Source organism: Lycium barbarum, chromosome 4 (assembly GCF_019175385.1).
Source record: "Lycium barbarum isolate Lr01 chromosome 4, ASM1917538v2, whole genome shotgun sequence".
Taxonomy (NCBI): Eukaryota; Viridiplantae; Streptophyta; class Magnoliopsida; order Solanales; family Solanaceae; genus Lycium; species Lycium barbarum.
Genome location: NC_083340.1, coordinates 65,068,653 through 65,079,585, shown reverse-complemented (window position 1 = coordinate 65,079,585; position 10,933 = coordinate 65,068,653). Strand labels below are relative to the sequence as shown.

The 10,933-nt window shown below is 37.8% G+C and overlaps 1 long non-coding RNA gene across 2 annotated transcripts; it reads left to right on the top strand.

Moving 5' to 3' along the window:
• The first annotated feature begins 7,348 nt into the window (after window positions 1–7,348).
• Window positions 7,349–10,449, top strand: LOC132636062 (uncharacterized). Of its 2 annotated transcripts, XR_009580962.1 has the most exons (3): window positions 7,349–7,564; window positions 7,903–7,964; window positions 9,332–10,449. It is a non-coding gene; the product is annotated as an uncharacterized LOC132636062 (long non-coding RNA). The 2 variants fall into 2 exon arrangements; XR_009580961.1 differs by having other exon boundaries at window positions 7,349–7,964.
• The last annotated feature ends 484 nt before the right edge of the window (window positions 10,450–10,933 follow it).

Below are 10,933 nucleotides of genomic sequence, written 5' to 3'. Positions count from 1 at the left end.
CTTTCCATAGCATTACTTACCTCCTTCCGTCGTACGTAAGGCTTATATAAGGAATTCTCATTTTCTATGACTTGGCTCTATCGCACGATCTAAGACAGAAAGAAGGTCAACAATCCCTAGATGCCCTGCAGCCTCCTGTTTATAAATATGGCCGGCTTCATACCCATAAACAAGACTCTACTGGACACGACTTTGCAGGCAACCCCTAGAATGACCTGCTCTGATACCACTTTGTCACACCCTAATCTCGCCAGGGTGTGATGGGCACCCGACCCTTACTTAGGGCCGAGCGAACCCTCTGGCCCTTAGTACACACACAATCGCTTCGGACTTTTAAATCAAATAAAGATGAAATGCATAGTACAACTTTCAGAAATATTCTTTTTCGTTGTCCTCAAATCAAACAAAATCTGTAATCATATGGCATTCATATCATAACACAAAATGACATATCGGCTGATGGAGCCGCTTACAGAACTGACATTCTATACCCACGACTCTGTCTGCAAAGTCTCTGACATTAATCAGAAATCATAGCACATGTACTCTGACTCGGCAGCACTCCAGGAGCAAATGGAACTTGCCAACGCCGCTGGACCATCTTCTATAATGGCTTCTACTCATCTGGGTGTACCTGCGCGGCATGAAACGCAGCCCCCGAACAAAGGGGGGTCAGTACGGAAAATGTACTGAGCATGTAAGGCATGGAATACAGAAAACAGAACCATAATCGAAACAAGCAGTACAAAGGTAAGTACATTATTCAGAATACCAAAATGCTTATTTTCCAACGCAAATCATATATGCCGAAGTCATATGTCAGAAGGAGTACAAAAAGTAAGTAAATCATCTAGAGTGCCAAAATGCTTAGTTTCCAAACACAGACCGTGCGTACCGACATCATATGTCATCATAAACATATACCTATAACCGATCCCTTTGTGATATAATAGTGCCGAGGAATGTACGGCCCGATCCATAAATATAATATATTAGTGCCGAGGAACGTACGGCCCGATCCATAAATATAATATATTATTGCCGAGGAACGTACGACCCGATCCATAACTATATTAATGCGGAACGTGCAGCCCGATCCATAAATATATTATATTGTATTAGTGTCGAGTGTAACATAGTGCGCACAATGACATAACCGACCCGGGGTTCGGCGAACGATATAATAGTAGTACGCACGAGCAGAGTAGTGAGAAACCATAAGCATATAAAACAAATTTCAAGACTCAATGAGTACGTACATAAATCGACACTTGAGGGTCATAAACACGTTTCAAGTCAATCCGAGTTAGTATGAAAAAGTTATGGACGTTTTAGTATAGAACCTTCTACGAACGTTTCAGAATCCATTTTGGAAAATCAAAGCAACAATCATATCAAGTACCTTTCGGATATCGTTATGGATCAAATCAAATAGAGCCTTTGGAACCATATGTACGTATCAAAATATATCAACGACTCAATGGAATAATCGGACGTGCTAGCATTTGAAAATCAAGACTTTAGTCATATTAATTATCTTTCGAATGCCATTCGGAAACATATCAAATAGATCTTCGGACATCATAGATACGCATCAAAACCATGTGAAATAGCTTATGGAAGCCAAGAATATTAGCCATCCTAGTGGCTCTAAGAATAGGAATTTCTTTAAAATCATATACATATCGTCTGTTCGTTTCACAAGGATCATGCCAAAAGAAAGAAAGGGTAAGCCTTACATACCTGCTCCGTGTCCTATTAGCTACGCTTAATTGTCCAAGCTTGCTAGTCTACATTCAAGAAGATTCACATAATCGTTAGATTCATCATCATATACTAGTCTTAGTCCTTCAAATGAATTCATTTATATTCTGCCGAAATTTCGGCAGCATTTCCCCTGTAAATACACCATCCCCGAGAATCTAACTCGGCCAAATCATCAATCAACAATCTGAGAATTCAACTCGGCCAAATTATCAACAACAATACCAACAATCATGCCAACAACATCAACAATCAATTCAAGACGCATTCTAACATTAACAACCTTTGTCATACAATTCAACGACATTTCATTTTTATTCAATTCAATTCACATAATATTCAAACAACCCAATCAACATACTACTTCACCCGAAACCTTCCAAATTCAACAAGAACAATAACAACCTATTTCCTTCTTCCAAATTCAATCACAATAACCCAACTTACAATATTCCAAACACATGTCTCACTTCCAAATTCATGAATTACATTTACAACCTACACATTAGCAATATCATTCCTACAAATATAAGAAACCATACTAATGTCATATTAACTTCTTCAATAATGCACAAACGATTTCAAATTCATTTCAAGCCACCAAACCTTCATTTTACATCATGGAATCCACAACACAACAATCAAACTACTAAATAAAATTATTTCATCTTTTCTACACACCACAACCCTATACAGCCATGAACTCCACACCCATATTTCATGAATTTCATCCATTTCTACATACTACAATATTCACAAATCATCCATAACATATGTAAAAGAAGATTGAACACATACCTTTCTCCACACATCTCTTCACTTGGCTAAAGTTGTGAACTTGCACAATTAAATAATTTTATTGCTCCAACAACCATTCCATGTTAAAGAGGACCTTCCAATTGCTTGGAAACTAGAAGAAATAATTTTTTTGATCAATTTTCCATAGAGCTAATTTTTTGGAGCTATGGCCGAATGACCTTCTTATTTTTGCCTCCAAGTTTCTTGAACTTTCTTGAGTGAAGAAGATGATACATATGACTACTAAGTCATCTATTATATACATATATTATACATCCATGTGGGCCAAGCCCACCCCACCTCATACGGCCACTTGCCCCCCCCCCCCCCCCCCCCCTTTTTTTGTTTTTGTTCAAGACTTATAAGTTTCCATAATTCACTTCTAACCCCAAATTTTTCCTTAATATTTCCATGAGCCACCTTGTGAATTTCCCTTTTTACCCCTAGCCTTTCTTAATATTTCCACATCAATAATGTTCATAAGAAACTTGTATATTAAACAAGATCAAAATATGGCCTTGCCCTTAACTTCTCGCAATTATCTTGAATTATCCGAACGTGCAAAATACGGGCCATAACACATGTAGTGGCAGCTTTGTCGGCTTGCGTATTATAATGATATATAGTGGCAGCCCTATCGGCTTGCGTATTTTGTTACGTTGTGATTAGTTGTGACTCCTCAGGAGACAGATTATCAGGATATGTGACGTTGTGAACTTTTGGGTGTTTGTAAATTCCCATATTGTCTATAGTGTCAGCTTGACTATGTCTAACAGGTACGTATACGAGTGTCCAGCTCGGTCACTAGTCATGGCCCCGGGGCTGGGTCGTGACAATACGGTCCAACATACGGACCGTATAAAACATACTGGTTCTGCCCAGAATGGGACCTCCACTGGACCAAAGATACGGCTAGATATACGGTCCATATAAAAGATATGGACCGTATGTTGGTCCGTAGAATTGAGTCGGGACAGCTTTAAAATTTATATAAGGACTTAGACCTCATTCCATTTATTACATTTTTCACCCAACACTTCAACAACACTCTAGAAGGCTCTCGACACTTATTCCACAAGAACACAAGAGAAATTCATGATCAACTTCATCAAACCAAGTGAATCAAGTGTAAGAAACTTATTAGGGTTCATCCAAGTCAAGAAATTCCATTGGAAGTGAACTAGGGTTTTGGCTCAAGTGAAATATTTCCACTCAAAGCTCATTCCTACACTATCTAAGGTAAGTTTTATGATCATTCCATGTTGTTTAAGAAATTGAGAGGTTGAAAGACTTAGATTATGAAAGGAGATAGGAAATTGGTCATAAAGATGAGAATGATGAGATTTTGAGTAGTAGCTTGGAATGAGTCATAAGTCTTGATATGTTGTGATTATGATTATGTTATAAATGATATTAAGGACGTGGGATAAGCATTATATGTGAGTAAATGTAATAGTGAACTATGACCATAATTATGGAGGGATTGAAGTGAAATTGTGAAATGTGGATAAGGTAGAGTGAATGAAGATTATTGGTTATAATATTGTGAATGTTATTATAGATGTTTGGGAGTTGATATACAATATGGGGAAAGTTGTATAAACAAAGGAAATGCTGCCCAATTTTCTCTAGCTTTAGTTGAGCATGTTCATGTGATCGATTAACTAATGTTAATGCGAACTCTCTTGAAGGTAACAACGTGAGCGTTGAAGGAGAACAAGCAAGCGATAGAATAGCTAAACGAAAAGGTATGTACGGCTAGTCCTTTCTTTCTAAGGCATGACTCCATGGCATGAATTCTCCTATATTTCCATGACTTTCCTACACATCGGAAATTATGAGTCTATGGTTATAAAGAGCTTTTCATAAGATAAATAAAATAGATACGATGTGAGTATGATGATGATGACTATGAGTTGAGCCTAAAAGTTCTAAAGTTCATGATATGCTAATTCCATAAAGTTCTTGCTACGAATACGATATGATGTTTCTACAATCTAATGACCCTATTTACGATCCCTTGAGGTTGCTCGTTGTGTTACACTCACCTTAAAATGTTAGTTCCTTCAAGGTGAGATATGATGAATATAATCACTCCATAACGTAATCGGGGGTTCTTGACCTTATGTCACCCCGATATTGTTATAGATTGTCTATAAGCTCTAATGCACGTCCTATGACAAATGTTCCGGAAAAATTACGAGTCTATGTTCATAGAGGCTTTCATATGAGATAAAGGTAAGAGATATTCCATAAATACGATAATGGTAATGATGAGCCTAAGTTTAGAGATTACAAGCTTATCATACGATTTTTTTTTATGAAGTTCATACTACGAATATAATATGATTTTCATAGATTGTATTTAAATTCTAATGCATGCTCTATGAAAGGTTTATGATAAGTTATGAGATATATGTGATGATATGATTCCACCACGCCTAGATGGCCGGATATGTCACCGCTAGGGCGGGCTGCTTAGGGTTCCACCGTGCCTGAATGGCCGGACATGACCACCACTAGTAGGCTGCGTATGAGTACACCATGCCTAGAGGGCCGAACATGACCACCACTAGTGGGCGGCGTATGATGGTTACCTTGACGCGGGTTAACGATGAGGACATATGTGATATGATAAACGTGATATGATGATATATGTGATTTCATGGTATATGTGATATGATGAAAATGCACTTACTCTTAAAAGTTAAGCAGGTTATATCCTCATCTCATGTCTTATGATTTCTCTATTATGTTCATTTTATTCACGCCTTACATACTCAGTACAATGCTCGTACTGACGTCCTTTTCTTTGGACGCTGTGTTCATGCCCACAGGTAGACAGGGAGGCGACCCAGATTCATAGGAGCCGATTAGCAGACTTTTGAGAGCACTCCATTATTCCGGAGGTGCCATTGATTTACTATTTTGTGTACATATATGTTTTCGGCACGATGGGGTCCTATCCCGTCCATATGTCTAGTACTCTAGTAGAGGCTCGTAGATACGTATGTGTGGGTAGTATGGTCTCACGATGTCCTTATTGTATGTACATTATTTTGATAGCCAAAGGGCTTATGTATATAAAGGTAATTATGTTTCAAATGAAAATGGTTTTCCTACGATTATGAGCATAAGAAATACGATTGTACGTAGAATGAGCAATAAAACGAGTGGTGCTCGGTAGGAAGGCCTGGGTACCCGTCATGGCCCTAGTCGGGTCGTGACAACACATAAACTGCCCGACCATATAGGTACGGTGTGATCATTATTAGCCTGCGTCCGGGGTAATCATCTCATGCCGCCCACTAGTGGTGTCTGCCCGGCCAGCTAGGCACGGTGTAATTATCATCATAGCCACCCACTTATGCCCAGCGGATTGGTGTCTGCCCGGCCAATCAGGCACGGTGTAATCATACATATACATAACATAAAGCATGCATGAGAGCCCAAGTGAAAGTTACGACCCTATCGGAGTGACGTAAGGTCGGTAACCTCCGATTACATTATGGAAAAACCATCATCACTATGTCTCAGCTTGAAGGAACTAATATCATGAGGTGAGATGGCCAACAATGAATAACATCAAGGAAATTATGAATTAAGATCATTAAGCTCATAACAACATCAATTCACAAGCTTTGGAATTTCTAAAAGTAAAATCACCATCATCATCGTTATCATAGAACACATCTTATCTCTTTCTCATAAGAAGCTCTTAAGAATCTTTAACTTTCATCTTTTGGGATGTAAGAAGTTTATGGAAACATAGAGAGGAAATCATAATATAGAAGTCATGCCTCTGAAAGAAAAGGAACTAGCCTTAACATACATTTATGTCTTCTTAATGACCAATCATTCTCCTTCCAAGCTCACAACTCCACATTCACGAGAATTCGTGCTAAATTAGATCATTTAAGACATGCTTAAGTCGAAACTAAAGTGACTAAAAGCTAACGAAAACTGGGCAGCATTTCTTTTGTTTCGACAACTTTCTCAATATAATAAACAACTCCCAAACATCAATAGCGACACCCACAATGCCATAATTAATAGACTTCTTCAAGTTAAACATTTTTCAATTCTCAAAACTCCTTTACAAAGTCATTCATAACCATAATTACAACACAACGCCATATTCATTTACATATAATGCTTCCTCAACATCCTTAGTGTTGACACCCAATTTTGGCCCTCCTTTTTTGTTTAATTAATTTCACTATGCTTCTCAGTCCTGAAAATTCGCCAGAATGAGTTTGGAATATTTTCATCAATTATTACGCTATTTTGTTTTTAGATATATTTCTCTAAAGTTAAGAACATTTTATTTGTTTCTTAAAAATTACTAAACATCATATTTTTATAATTAAAAATTACTAAACATCATTCTTTATATTTAAAATGACTCGAAAATAATGTTGATAATTTTATATCAATATTGGTGTTACATTTTTCCTTTAATCCTACTTATTACCGTATTAATCGTCTTTTACTCTATTTTGTAAACTAAATACGTATATTATGTTAGTTGCATTAGAATTTATATAGGTGTACATTTTGTGGGAATTATTTAGGACAAAGAAGCATGTTTTAATTAATGGATTGAAGTAAGAAGGGATGAGAAAATACCTAAATTATTGGGCCAAATCCTATTCCTATCCTACAAAATCTGTGGCCCAAAAACGTTCAGCCCAATTCCTCACCAAACCAAAACGTTGCCGACCCGACCTAGCCCAACAAACCCTTACAACTAAATCAACTAAGTCCCTAACCCATTATTCAGCAACCAACTACACTAACCAAACAGCCCCCTAACCAAATGCTCCTCTCCTCTCTCTTCAACCTAACCATCACCGCCACCCCTTCCACCCCGTCACGTCCGTCACCTCACCACCACCACACCCATATCCCACAAAATCCGCTACCTACACCCCTCTTCTCCTTTCTCACACTCCATCTCTGAAGCTTGCAGGCTCCATGTGCCATTTCAGCGGATTTCATGGTAAGTCCCATCCCTATTTTCATCATCTCATCTGTTGAAAATATCTCCCAAATTTCCCCCCTTTCCCTTATTTTTGAATTTCGAATTCTTGCTTCTTTGTGGAGCTGTTGAAACCCTCAGTTGTTACCTATAAATTGAAGCCCTTAGTGAGCTATTTGGGGACAAGGTTCAAGTGTTGGAAATCCCTCTTGAATAACCCAAAAAAAAAATCTCATCTATTTTCATCAAGCTTTTCATATAAAAAAAATATTTTTTTTACTCTAAGTTGCTGGTCTCAAAATTCTCTTTTAACTCTAATTTTGTTTTGTCGAATTCTTGGTGGTTCTCGGCTAAACAAGCTCTTCAAGACGATTCGGAGACCCGACGACGAAATTAGCCTCAGTTCGCTGTCACGGAGAAGGTAATCACATTCGTCCTATCTTCGTCTTTAATTTAGTAGAAGTAAAAATGTAGTTTTGTTCAAGTATTTTCTTGTCGTTTATTTGATTTAGTTGGCTGCTGGAATATGTGTTCTCCTCGTTTGTTGTAAATTAACGTGAAACGGCTAATTTCGTCGAATATGTGTTTAACTCCCGTCGCCCCATCACTGCTCGCAAAAAGAGTAATTTTCTTCCTTGCCTTAAATTTATTCAGTTCAATTCGTTTTCGAGTTCCTGTAGGTTAGTTTTGTTCGTTTTAAAATTATTCCGCTTTAGTATGTAATCTTTTGTTCTTTTCTTTAAACTAAGTGTTCTCCTAATCTACAACAGTCCTCTCACTGATTGAGTATAAGGTCTTTGATTCGCTTTTTCTTTTCCTAGAGCCAAAAACTACCTTGCTTGATTAATATTTGGTCTTGAAAAGATGAGTGGGAGACCTTTCTACCAGTTTTAGTTGAAATAATGGTTTGATCCCTGTGCCTACCTGTTGGTGCGTTAAGTTATCCCTTTGTATACCTGCTGATTTTTTTTTTTGTTTGTTAAGTATCCTTACTTTTTCATGTCTTTTGTTCATCAGTTTTTTCCCTGACTTGTTGTTAAGCTGGCTGTAAGGTAAAGGCAAGATTTGGGTGTGGTTTAGCCTGCTCTAATAGTCAGCCATGCATAATGGTTCTAGAAACCTTGTGCGACGTTGGAATGCGGATGGTGGTAACCCCCTATATTGCCTGAATCTTTCAGGCCTGATATTCTAAGTTGCATGAGTGTTATGACCAGCTTATTGAGTTCATATTTCTTGCGATGCTCTGTGTTTATTGAATCCCGTCTTGATGCCTAACCATGATGATCATGGTCAGTGTTAAAGTTCTTTGTATGCCATGTTCTATTTGGTGTCCTTATTCTTTCGAAATTACAATAAGAGAACGAAACTAAGTATTTCTTAAACCTGTAGTAGTCCTTCAATTGGCCTATGTATAGAGCTTGAGTTCATCATTTCCTCCACAAATGTAAATCTTGTTTACTCAGTGTTAGTTTAACTGGAGAGTATACTAAGAAGATTTTAAAAATATATTTCTTAAAGCCAATTAATTTGGGACATGTCTTTTCTTGATTTTCATTTAGTAGATAAGTTTAAAACTGAGAAGTAACCTGTTTTATTGTTTGTAATTTTGGTTGGTGTTCTCAATTGTTGTTAATTGTATCAAGGAGATTAGATTAGTTAGCTGTTTTTTTTAAGATGAAGTCAAATTCTCTCTTTATAATGTAAACATATCAGGTTTCTTTGAGATTAGTTTTAAGTCATATGTGGCCTTTGAATTATTAATTGGGTGATGGTCTGTTGAACTGCCAGATTTCTTGATCATCAGTGTCCAAACCTGCTTCAGTGCTTGCTGTTTATGTTATCTTTGAAACAATGTGACTCGACAAGCTCTCTTCAAGCAAGAAATAAATTCCCAGATTTCAAATTTAAAGAGTCAATCTGCATTTTTGCTGAAAGTTGCTGCCATAAACATGGTATTTCAAGCAAAATTTGAAGGTTAAGTAATTGCTGTGTTTTAGGCCATTTTCACCTCATTTTGGGACTGATTTACTGCCTGCCTTTTGGCCAACTGATTGCTGTGTTTTTTAGGGTGAAAATGCCACATTCTTGAGACATATGGGGGGAAGGATGGCTGCGGCATTTTTGGTCTATCCGCTGCTAAGTAGTGGCTGCTTTGAAATGAAATATGTTGCATTTGAAGTGTTCGGTTGCTGCATTTTAAAAATCCATACTCGCTGTTATATCTGGCAGCTGCGAAGATCATCATTTTACGCCTCCTAGACATTGCTGCTGCACATTGCTGAAATTTATTCTTTGTTAAGCTAATAAGTGGTTTGCTGCGCCTAGTTGATTTTAAATTGTTTTCGGGCAGCTAAGCAGCTGCTACATCACGACTACACATGCTTACTGGAAAGTGTTGCCATGTTCCAAAGGGAGCTATACTACACTTTATAGTTGTTGCTATATGTTTGACGAAATGCTGTTTTTTTTTTTAAATATGACACGAGAAAGCCTTGTCTTACATTTGATTCTTTTATCTAGCTTTCATTAATTAAAGTTATATAGACTTCTTTTTCCATGTTAAGAATTGCTTCTAATCCTTTTCTTTCTTTTGTTTTATTTGCATATGTACGTGGGAGTATACTGGAGTTGTTTGACAACTCCAAATCTGCCCAAGTCATAGGAGCAGGCAGCCAGCAGATTTATTTGCTCGTGTCTAACAATCTTTGCTCGCGTCTAGCCATCCCCGATCTCTCGCGTGTCTTAAGTGTCGACGCCTTCTTTCCTCTCTTCAAAAATTTTATGTCTTTGTATTGATGTGTCGTTTACATATTTTACTTACATTTAGTGAGTTTTGTATTTGCAGTATTTATTTCTTGTTTTGGGCGTGAATTCTCAAGAATGGTTAAGAGGAATAGTTTGCTTAATCCTGTCACGACCCAATCCCGTAGGCCATGACTAGTGCCCGTGCTGGACACTCGTATACGTACCTGTTAGATATAATCAACTGAATCTAAGAACAATATGGAAACTTGCGAAAGGACTCCAAAGGTTCATAACGTCATCATATATATATATATATTTAGATAACCTATCTCCTGAGGAGTCACATCTAATCAAAACATAATATGGTATGCAAGCCGACAAGGCTGCCACTACATGTCAATATGATACGCAAGCCGACAGGGCTGCCATTACATATTAGTATCATATGCAAGCCGACAAGGCTGCCACAACAGACGAACATATCCATAGCACATCGTATAGACACAGTTGAACAAAACTTATACACAACCCATACATATGTCTACAGACAAGGGTCACCAAACCGACTATCTGTACCTGCGGGCATGAAACGCAGCGCCCCCCCCCCCCCCCCCCCCCGAAGAAAGGGGGTCAGTACGGAATATG